Source organism: Tupaia chinensis, unplaced genomic scaffold (assembly GCF_000334495.1).
Source record: "Tupaia chinensis unplaced genomic scaffold, TupChi_1.0 Scaffold000402_1, whole genome shotgun sequence".
NCBI lineage: Eukaryota > Metazoa > Chordata > Mammalia > Scandentia > Tupaiidae > Tupaia > Tupaia belangeri.
This window is the reverse complement of record NW_006159904.1, coordinates 4,884,235-4,895,123: the sequence shown is the minus strand read 5'-3', so window position 1 is coordinate 4,895,123 and position 10,889 is coordinate 4,884,235. Positions and strand designations below refer to the sequence as shown.

Genomic DNA, 10,889 nt, shown 5'->3' with positions numbered 1-10,889 from the left:
AGGTTCAAGTGCGACCCTCGGCGGGGGCGGGGGCTGGCGGCGGCGAGGGAGGGGCCGCGGGCTCAGGAAGCCAGCGCCTTTAAAGGGCCAGCGCTCCCGGGCCGCGCGCGGCGGGGCCAGCACTTCACGCCGGGGAGCGCCCCCAAACTTGTTCTTGTCCGTAGGACAAGGCTTTCACTTGGAAACTCAGAGGCTGCCCTGGATGAACAGGGTGGCCAGGGGCTGTGCGTGCCTCCTCTTGCCTTGCTACCCCAGTATTACTGAGCACGAAGGGACAGGGAGAAGCAAGCTGGGGGGCGTTGTGGGCAGCGTTTTGGGGGGATTCGGAGTGGAAGTGTTTTTCAGGGGAACGGATAGGTCTTTTGCCTCGATAGAGGATTGTGGATGATGCACCTGAGCTTTTTGTTGTTGTTGTTGTTGCCTTTCAGAGAGAGACAAGGAAAGACTGGAGGTGGGAGGGGGTAGGCACATCCCGAGGTGAAGACCCAGGGGCCCTCAGGAGGACGGCTAACCAGGGGTCCACTCGCGCGGGGCGCGTTGTCCCCTGTCCTACGGTTTCTCACTGCCACAGGTGGAGGGATCGATGTGAAGGCTCCCCCGTTGGACCAGACACCTTTCTCACTTCTTGCTATACACCATACTAAAGATAGGTCTTTGCCGCTCAGTTGTTACACCGCTGTGGTTTTTTACATGCACCACCATTCCTGTGGTTATTGTGTGTCAATAAGGTCTGGTTATTCACATCATAGTGAATTTTCTACAGGAGCCAGGGTTTATTTTATTTTTTTGAAAGATATTTTAGAGTAAAAGTGTCATTTCTAAACTCATTACTAGACATTACGTGTAATTTTACTAAATGTTTAAAAAGGTGAAGTGCTGCCTCTTAGCCCTGCTTAGATTTTAAGCACAAAATTGGGATTGTTTGTCAAATCCAACTTTACCTAACATTTGAATTTAAATACTTGATTGACTCACTCATCTATCAGGCTTACTACTTAAGCTGTTAGAAAGCATTTGTCTTTAACTTTTTTTTTTTTTGTGTATTCAAAGTACAGTGTGTACTTACATCATTCTTTTAGTCCTTGGAAATGGATACAACCTATTTCAACATGCTGAAGTGCTTTTCTTTAAAGATAGAGAAAGGCAATGTTAGGATATTTTTAGTGTTTTAGTTGTCTCTCTCAGATGGCATTGTCATGATATTCTTACTTTTAAAGACTTAAGCAGTTTTTTTTAAAGTAAATCCTAAGTTCAAACTACCTCCCTCCAACCATTTTATTAAGTTCTTTCTTGTTCTTTTTTTTTTTTTTAAATGCAAGTGTAGTTTTATTTTTATTTAAAAAAAAAAATTACTTACCAGAGCCAGGGGAGACTTGTTAAGTGTTAAGTAAGGACTGTGTGGATGAAATTGGAGGCCCAGTGGCAGCTCCCAGTGGGAACCTAGTGGGACTTTGGGGAGGGGAACAGGCTGCCTTTCTCAAATGAGTAAATGTTTCAGGTGTAATGAGAGTCGGTTAGTCCAAGTTATATTACAGCAAGTGCATTTTCAGTTTGAGTAAAAGGGTATTTTAAGAAGAAAAGAAACAGACTGAACTTTGTAACTCATAACTAGTCTTCTGGTTAGAGTTTTCATAAAAAATGGGTTACTTGTAAAACCAAGTTTCACTCTCAGATCTGAAAGACTCCTGTTTTAAAGATCCATAAGAGATAAATTTTAGTATAACATTTAACATAAAAATCTAGCTCTAAAGTGCAAATCAACCAAAACTTAACTGTTTTAGGACTGAGGAAAGGCTGCTTTGGAACAAAATATTTCCTGTGATTTACTACTAGGAATTAGACTAAATCTTTAATTAAATATAGTTTCTGGTGCTCTATTTCCTGGGGCCTGCCTGAGAATCTGAAAGTCATTTGCATAGGACAGGGTAGTTGGACTGCTGTTGAAGAGTTCAAAAACTTTGAAAATGTAGTTCTGTAGATAATTTAGCATTGGTTATACTGGAGGAATATGTGTTTTATATTTATGGAGATGGTATGTTAAATCTGTCTTATACTTGTTTAATCGGCTAGCACTGTGATAAGGTCACATAAAGTGGAACCTAACACTTTTGGAAAACCCAGGATCTTTAAACCTAGTACAATATTTATAAATAGTGAAACTTTATTTCCCTGGCTTGTTTTCTCTCATAGAAAGCTTCTGAAGCTTGGGAAGTGGTATTGTGGGTTCTGATTTTTATTTTTATTTTTTTAAATGGCAGCTTTCAGTTGACTTAATATTATTTGGAACACTTAATTTAGGTTAAAAGAATGTTTTGACTGTAAATTTAACACTTGCCAAAGAAATGTTTAGATTGTTTCATTATGAGATAGAGCAGATACTTAATTTGGGATGGTTTGTTTAGTTCAATCTATGAACTGACAATGCATTTTCTTAAGAGTTGAAAATTTATAAGTGTTCTGTAATTTGGGATTTTAATCTGCAGGTGAGTAATTTCAACTAGCCACAGAGATCACATTTCGAAATGGCTTCTTTCTTGCAGCAAAGTCATGTTCTATGTAATGACTCCAATGAGACTGATTTAGATTACCCAAGGCAGCTTTCTCGCTTGTCACTGAAATTACTTTAAAAACAATAACTTTCAAATCATTTTTATAGTTGGGCAAAAATTTTATGTGTATATTTGGGGAAGGGATAATGAAGAAAAAGAATTAAAAATGAGAGAAGAGATTATTATTTAGCTAAACCTTATTTGTTAAAGGTGGAAAGTTACATGAGTCTTGCTGTGGACATGTCTTACAGCTGAAATGTGTTGATGAGAAATTCCAAAATAGATGCCAAGTCTGAATACTTTGAGGAACATAAGAACTTCATTTTTATTTTTTACCTTTACTTTTATTTTGGCAAATCTTTGGTTGGGGAATGGCAGGAAGGGTGGCTTCTGTTTTTGAATGGTATCAGCTTTATTATTATTTTAAGTGTCGATTTATGAGTAATGAAAAGAAGGCATTTTAATTCTCACGTGAGAATTAAAAAGTGAGACTTGAAAAGTGCTGAAAGGGTGTCAACGTCAGTAGAGGACACACATTTCACTGGGTTTCATGCTGTGTACAGTGAATCTCAGTATGAGATGGGAGCGAGGGAAAGCATAGTTAAGCTCCCTGCTACATTGGAAAGGTTTTGCCTGCCCTTGTGCTTCTGAACCTTTCCATCCTAGCTCCTAAACTGCAATTTTGTATTCCGCTTTCTAAGAGAGCAGATGTTTGTATTTGCCTGGAATTTGTTCGAGAGAACCTGAACTATTTTTCTGGAACACTCTGCCTTTGGAAATTACCAAGTGCCCTGGCATCTTGGGAATTTACCAAGACGTTTTTTTTCTCTATGTATGCTATAGCTTTGGAGCTTCCTGGAATCTCTTGGAAAGGCAGTCTGAACCTCACAGTGATGGGAGGATGCTGAGTTTTTTCACTTGTATGGAAGATTGAATGGGTTTGCTCCCCGTACCCCCCACAATTCAAAATTTTCCTTGGCCTTTACTGCAAAACCTTGCCCAAAGAAACTTGCCCAAAACCCTAGGACTCCTTTGGATCAGAACATCACCTTTTCTTGAGTGCAGACAAACTTCTGAAGTTGGTGGTGGTCATTTGTGAAAAAGAGGACTAGGTAACCTTTAGAAAATGTTTCCTTTGATATCTAATGGGTTAAGGCTTATATTCCAGTGGCTGCATAGTATACAAATATACTTATGTGTGGAAGAATTCTTTGCTAATTGCTGATAAGGACTACCAAAAAATAGTGTCATAGAAATTCTTTGTCAAGAATTACTGGTTACTACTGGTTATTTGTGGTTTTCTAAGGAACATATGAAGCATGAAAATACCTTTTTTGTACAGTGGTGATGTGGTTCAACCTTTTTTTCTTTTAAATGTAGGGCCACCAGGTGGCATGGTGGTTAAGGCGCTGGATTCCTACGTAACTGACCTGGTTTGAGCCCTGTATCCTGTGGCTTGAAAATCATGTCGGTGTGTGTGTGTGTGTGTGTGTGTGCGCGCGCGCGCGCGCGTGCCAAAAATCTTGAGTGGGGAATGGAGAAGAAGGAATTGCTGTGTGACCATCCAGCCTGGGTGGTGATTTCTCACTTTCCCCCTCACTGTTGCTTGCAGGTGAGCACCTGTGTGCCTTATGGCAAAACCTTCACCTGACCCCCCACCCCAGCTTACTCACAGGCTACCTCTGGTTTACCAGTTTGTAAGTTAAGCATGGCAAGAATTGAGTCTTAGGGTGACATATTCTTGCCACTTAGAAGGATTTGGATCACCTTTTTTCTTTCTTCCATCCTCATATAACCGTGATAAAAGCTTAAAATATACGAAAGAGAAAATCAAATTAGTTTTGATATTAAGCCTAGTACTATTAGGGAAAAAGTTAAACTTGCACCCTCTTTTCAGCATATCATTACGTAAACTTCTACCTTAATGTATTAAACGTGTCTTCTTGATTGCAGACCATGTTTTTTACAGGGAAAAAAGCAAGTGACTTTGTTAATGTTCATAAAACACTATATGGAAGACTTATCTGCTTTTTTTAATAAATGCATGAAATGTTTATTAATAACAATTAACAAACTTGTAAAAAAAACTAAAATGAAAGTAAAATAAATGTATTTTTAGAACAACAACAAAAAGCAAGAGCCATGAGTGTGATTAGCCTTTGTAGCTCCTGGATTCTGGGTTTTATTTTGATGATTACTGAAGCTACATTTTAAAGTCAGTAGGCTCAGGGAGGTGTGTGTGTGTGTGTCTAAATCTGACCTTTCTTCATCTTTCTTTTGTGAAATCCTTTTTTATCTTGGACCAGGTTACCTTGTACGCTCCTAGTCCTTCCCTCATTCTGGCTTCTCTGGTTGGTTCACTCATTTTTCTTCTATCCTCAATCATATGTATACCTCAGGATAAGTTGTGGACTTTTTTCCTCTCATCGCTTTTCCTAGATTACTCACTCCTCTGTTGTCCTGTGTGTCTAGTTACCTAATGGCCACAAATGCCCCACTTTTCACCTCAAATTCATCATGTCTAAAATCGAACATACTGTACAGTATTTCCCCATATCTCTGGTGAGACCCTCATCTTGTAGCTCCCTTTCCCAGGTGCTCAGTGGTCTAGTTAGGCCTTTCCCTGGTTTGCAAACCTGGACTTCCTCTTTAGCACTCTTCTCATGGTGCTTCATGTCCTCAAGCCTGTTCACACTTCTTTCTCAGGGCCTCTTGAGGATTTAAGTTCCCAGACCCTAACCATTCCCTAGACTAGCTCTTACTATTTCAGCCCTAGACCTTCCTGCCTGCAGAACTTGTGTCAGCTGTGCCTCTTCTGCTAATCTTGCTTAGTCTGCAAGGCTCAAGTCAGTTCACCAACTTTCAATCGTTGGCTACTACCCAGAGGATTTTTGCCTTCTCTGAGCAAATGCCCTGGCAATCTCTTAATTCATGCTTCTGTGTATTTTAATTTAACTTTAATGTCTTTATACTTTAACTTCTCAGTTATATGTAAATATATGGTTAGGAAAATAAATTTGTCTGTGAAACATTTCTTTTTATTTTTCACCTTCCTGTGTGTTCAGGGTTCTTGCAGTTTGTATCATGTGAGCATCTAAGTGGTCATATAATGAAAGAACCCTAATTACTTTCAGTAGATGAGCAAAGTATTTTTTCCAGTTTGTTGAATGATTACTATGTACAAGATGTACAAAGTCTTTTTGAATGATAAACTCAAATGTAGACTCAGTAGGGAGACTAGATATGATATGTAAATAACTATAATTCATAGAAGGGTTAAGTAATAAGCTTTAGAGAAAAATGAAGTTCTGTTTAGCCATTGAGTTTAACCTTGGAAATTGTGGGTTATTTCACTAAGATTTTTTTTTTATTTCTTTTTTCCTTTTTTTAATTTGCTAGGAAAGGTGTGTGTGTTTGCTAGAGAGGGTGCGCGTGAGCGCTCAAAAGTAAGAAGGCACCTGCCATGGGGGATGGCTATGCTGTATTCCCTAATCCTCCATTTTCTTCTTTGGATTTTGGCCATGCATGCACACCCACCCAGAGTGTTTCTCAAGCCACTGGGTCTGAAACTCAAGCTGCACAGTTGACCATGTGGGATCCAGTTGCCTTAACCACCATGCTTCTGGTTGGCCCTCATCAAGATTTCACTATGAAAATTTTCAAACATTCAGCGAAGTTGAAAGAAATTCAGTACTGAACCCTTATATACTACTATCAAATTTCTACTACTGCCATTTTCGTGTGCTTGATTTATTGTATATTTTTTATATACACATGCCTTTTGCTATTGTTCTGTTTGTCTTAATTCTTAAAATTAAATTTTGAGATGATGGATTGGCATTCATAAAGTTATTAAAAATAGGGACACATCTTATTTTTCCAGTAGTTGTATGAAGTACTTACGGCATTTGGAAAAGTATAGGGGCCAGCGGGTAGTGTGGTGGTTAGGGTGCTGGACTCCCACATTTAAGTCCTGGGCCTGGCGGTTTGCTTTCTCACTTTCCATCTCTCTCTCTGGTCAAATTAAAAAATAATAAAATAAATAATTTTTTTAAAAAGAAAAAAGAAAGTATAGGTAGGAAATTTCTTTTCAAATTAAATTTGGACTTTACATATATTATGAAAATAATACTGTGGAAAAGATGTGTTACAGGCTAAATTTAAAAATAAAATTGTATCTGTCTTTGTTATGATACTAGAAATTATGAAAATAGGACTAACTAAAAAAATTTAAAACACAGCCTTTCAGAACACACTTGCATAAATATGGTGACCCAAAGAATGTAATTTAAAGCCAATGTACTGAGTTTGCTTTTAAAAGTTATATACAGAATTTGGTAGTATGTGGAGCAGATTATGTAATTGACTTGAGGTGAATAGTTGGCATTTATAAAATATTTAGCTTTTTGCCTGATCTGTTCCTCAAAATTAATTTTCATACTGTGTCTTGATAGCAGAATAATTTAAACACAGGAATATTACAAATAAACAATTTTTTTTGAAAAATTAGAAATTCTGAATTGAAGTTTAGTAACCTTAGAATTTACCTAAGGCAGTTGTAAGGGAAAGTTCATTTAAGAAGATGCTTCAAACTTAAATGTCAGTTCTAATATTGCATTAGCTAAATATTAGATATTCTCGATAGCTTTCTTGTTGTAATATATCATTATTCACTAACCCAAGTCAGGAGTGGAGATTTTGAAAGGGTTCAATGGATTCAGAGGAGGATAAATTTGGATAGACCAAACCCAAAATCAATACCAAACAGACATAACTGAATGTATTCAGAATACTTGGAGTAAATACTTGTAGTGAGTCTGAGTAGCTCATGATGAACTAATAGGTTTATGTGGTAAGAACTATATTGTGGGGCCAAAAGGTGGTGTGGCAGTTAAGGTGCTGAATTCCCAAATGGCCAACCACAGTTCAAGACCTGTACCTGGTGGCTTGAAAATCATGCCACATGTGTGTTGTGCATGCTCAAAATCCAAGAGGAGAATGGAGGAGAAGGGATTGCAGTGTGGCCATCCCCTAGGAGGTGATTTCTCACTTTCCCTCTCTAGCTCTCTCCAGCAAGTGCCAACATCCTATGCAGAAACCTAAACAAACTAACCAAGAACTCTATTGTGGCATATTAAAAGGCACAGATAAAGGCTTACTTTATCAGCCATTTAAAGAGTAGCAAGTGTTGAAGAAATGTAGAAAATGATTTTACTGGTATGTTTTACCTATAGTAGCTGACATTATCTTAGAAGATACTCTGCTGGGGATAGGGACACCTTAAACCAAAATATACTGAAAAAGCACACTACTGTGCAATTTTAGTAAATGTGTGAGTGAGCTTCCACATGGAGAAAACAGTTTTCAAAACACACCAGGGTGTCATGCTTGCTTGATTGCTAAAGACACCAGAGGAAACTAGTTTTTCTCAGTTGCCATTCCTTACAGATCAACTAGGAACAATGTCGAGTTGGTCAGTCTAATTTTTTCACAACTATTAATGTTTATAGATCCAGTGAAGTTCAAAATTAAGCTCATCTTTGGTCTTTTCATTCTGTTAGTAGAGAGATTGTATGTAAAAACATCTTGATCTTCCAACTGTGTCTTACCTCGGTTCTAGTTTTGAAGGAAAGACATGTAGAATCTTAGGTCCCTTAGGGAGCAGAGGCAGAAGTTGGTCTGTGGGGATATAGATCATGTTTTTCTTAAATTAAATAATTATTTTATTTAACTTTTTATTTATTTATTTTAATTTGACCAGAGAGGGACAGAAGGGGAGAGAGAGAGAGAGAGAGAGAGAGAGGAAAAGTGAGAAAGCAAGATGCCAGGTGAGGGACTTGAACTGCAGTTGGCCTGGTGGGAGTCCAGCGCCCTTAACTACTATGCACACGCTGGCCCTAAGACATAGAATTTTTTCACGGTAGCCTGTCTCTGCCTGACATCAGGTGAATTCTATAATTCCTAGGGACAATGGAACACCTCTCTGCCTTCTCAAAGGAGAATACCACCTCTAAAGTGTTATGCTTGGGACCAGCAGTTAGCATAATGGCTATGTCGCTGAACTCCCATGTAGTCGACCGTGGTTCGTGTCCCGGACCCGGTGGCTTAAAACTCACGCTGGGCGTGTGTGCGTGCGTGCCCATGATCCTGAGAGGAGAATGGAGGAGAAAGGATTGCGGCGTGGCCATCCCCCCGGGGGGTGATTTCTTGCTTTCTGTCTCTCTGTCTCTCTCTGTCTGTCTAGCGAGCACACGCGACCTATAGCAAAAACCCCTCAAAAAAAAAAAAAATAAAAGGAACCATTTTTAAAAAATGAATAAGTAAAGTGTTAGGCTCACTGGTCTACACTGCAGCACTTGTCATCTCCAGCCAGCTCTCCTCTTACGCACCACCAACCAGCCACATGCAGAAATCCCCAGGCTGCCACTTCATTTAGTGTGACTTGGTACCAACATCTCTACGCAGCTTTGAGATCTTTTAAAAAGAAAGTCTTTTTCTGCCTTAGTGTATCCCTGCCCCCTACCCTGCCATGATAGTTGTCTTAATTACAGCGTCATTCTTTGTGTGGTTTAAGTTACAGAACTGATCTTAATGATATACCCTGTGACTTTAACATCTATGGAGGTGCTGCCCAATTCATCTGATTAAAACAAAACTGTAATTTGTCCTCAAGACATTTTGTGGATAAACAGGCTTTTCTCAGTTGCCATTCCTTACAAATCTGAAAAATGGGTCATGGCTTTACTAATCTCTTATTACATTAGAGATTTGGTAAGCATCCAAGTTGAGAAAAAAATATTTTTTGCTTACAACCATAGTTCCCCCATCTTGAAGTTGTACAGCATTACTGTGGCCCTGCTGGTGAGGGGTCCTCCATCTTGGGTTTGCTTAGTTAAAATTTTGAAAGTAGCTAAATGACCCTGGCTTCAGGAAAGGAAGGGACACCAGTGGTTGCATTTTGTAACTGTAGTAAAAAAGTCAAAGAGCCTGATTGATTAACCCTGGAAGTTTTATTTGGGTTCTAGGCAAGAGAGAAGCCTAAAAAGGAGGAAGGAGGCAGAGGGAAAAGGATTTGAGCTGTGTGGGGAAGATAAAGGAAACTCTTCAGTGGCCTGTGTTCTGAAGAATTAGTGAGCCACTGAGCTTGGCCTCCTTGGTGTTTCTCCTTGACCTCCTTTCCTTTCATACCAGTTTTCCTGGTCAGTCTAGAAAATAAGTGCTTCTCCAACACCAGTAAGCCTCATGCAGGTGGCTAAGACCCATCTTTTCTTTCTTTCCTTTTTTACTGAGAATTATTTATTTTATTTATTACTAATTATTCAATTCAACCAGAGATAGTGAGGGAAGGAGAGGGAAAAGGAGAAAACAAGCCGTGACTCAAGCCGCGATTGGACATGTTGGAGTGAAGCACCTTAACCACCATCCACCTGCCAACCCTGGCCCCCATTCCTACATCCCTAGGGTACAGAGTCTTTCTTTGCGGGTGGCGAGGGTAAGTGGGAAAAGGCACCCTGCATTCTGTTATCTGAAAAGGATAGACTTCACCTTCCAATTTGGAGAGATAACTGAATAATCAATTTCCCCAGCTTGTAAATACTGTGTGATCTTCAGAGCTTGAAAACAAAATGACCACATAAGTATTTGGGAATGGTCTCTACAAGTAAATGTTAAATATTTAAGACAGTTCGGTTGCTCTGAAGAAGGTCAAAGGAAATGGTTTGCATATGGTTTAGTAGAAGCTCTCATTTTAGCAGATTCTTAAGGTAGCGATGACAGTCAAAAAAATGTGAATTTTATTCTCTTCTGACAAGAGAAAGTTTTTTCACTTACTCTCATGATGTTAAGTGAAGGTTTACCATTAGTTATATCAAGATAGGTGCATTCAGTCACCATTATTTTGTATCAGAAATGATGCAGCTTTGAGACTATAGCTGTGAGGTGTAATTTGCAGAATCATCAGTTTGTCACACCTGTGAGGGTTCAGTGTCAGGTTTCAGCCCTTTGCACAGTGATGAGTACCCAAGAAGCCCTGCCACCTTAAGGAAGGAGTTACAGTTGCCTCCTCTGTCTGCATCAGCAGAGCTCCCTCTGCAGGTTTAGCTAGCTCTGAAGGGGGCCAAGGGGAGGGAGAATAGAGCAACTTGCAAATATCAGCTGAGGTTGTTTGTGTATTTGGGACCGAGCTGGTTGCATCTTTCTGAATTTGAATGGAAATGGGTTTTCTCTGGATGTGTAGGTATGCAGGCCATCATGAAATTTACATGTGATGAATGGATGAATGCGGAAAGCTTCCAACAGAGAGAGTTCTAGAATCTGTGTGACTGAATCAGTCTCTTTCCC

General features: G+C 39.3%; 1 protein-coding gene across 1 annotated transcript in view; it reads left to right on the top strand.

Moving 5' to 3' along the window:
* The window catches only part of FOXO1 (forkhead box O1), a 130,510-nt gene that overhangs the window by 18,796 nt on the left and 100,825 nt on the right, over positions 1 to 10,889 (top strand). The gene's annotated exons all lie outside the window — the stretch shown is intronic.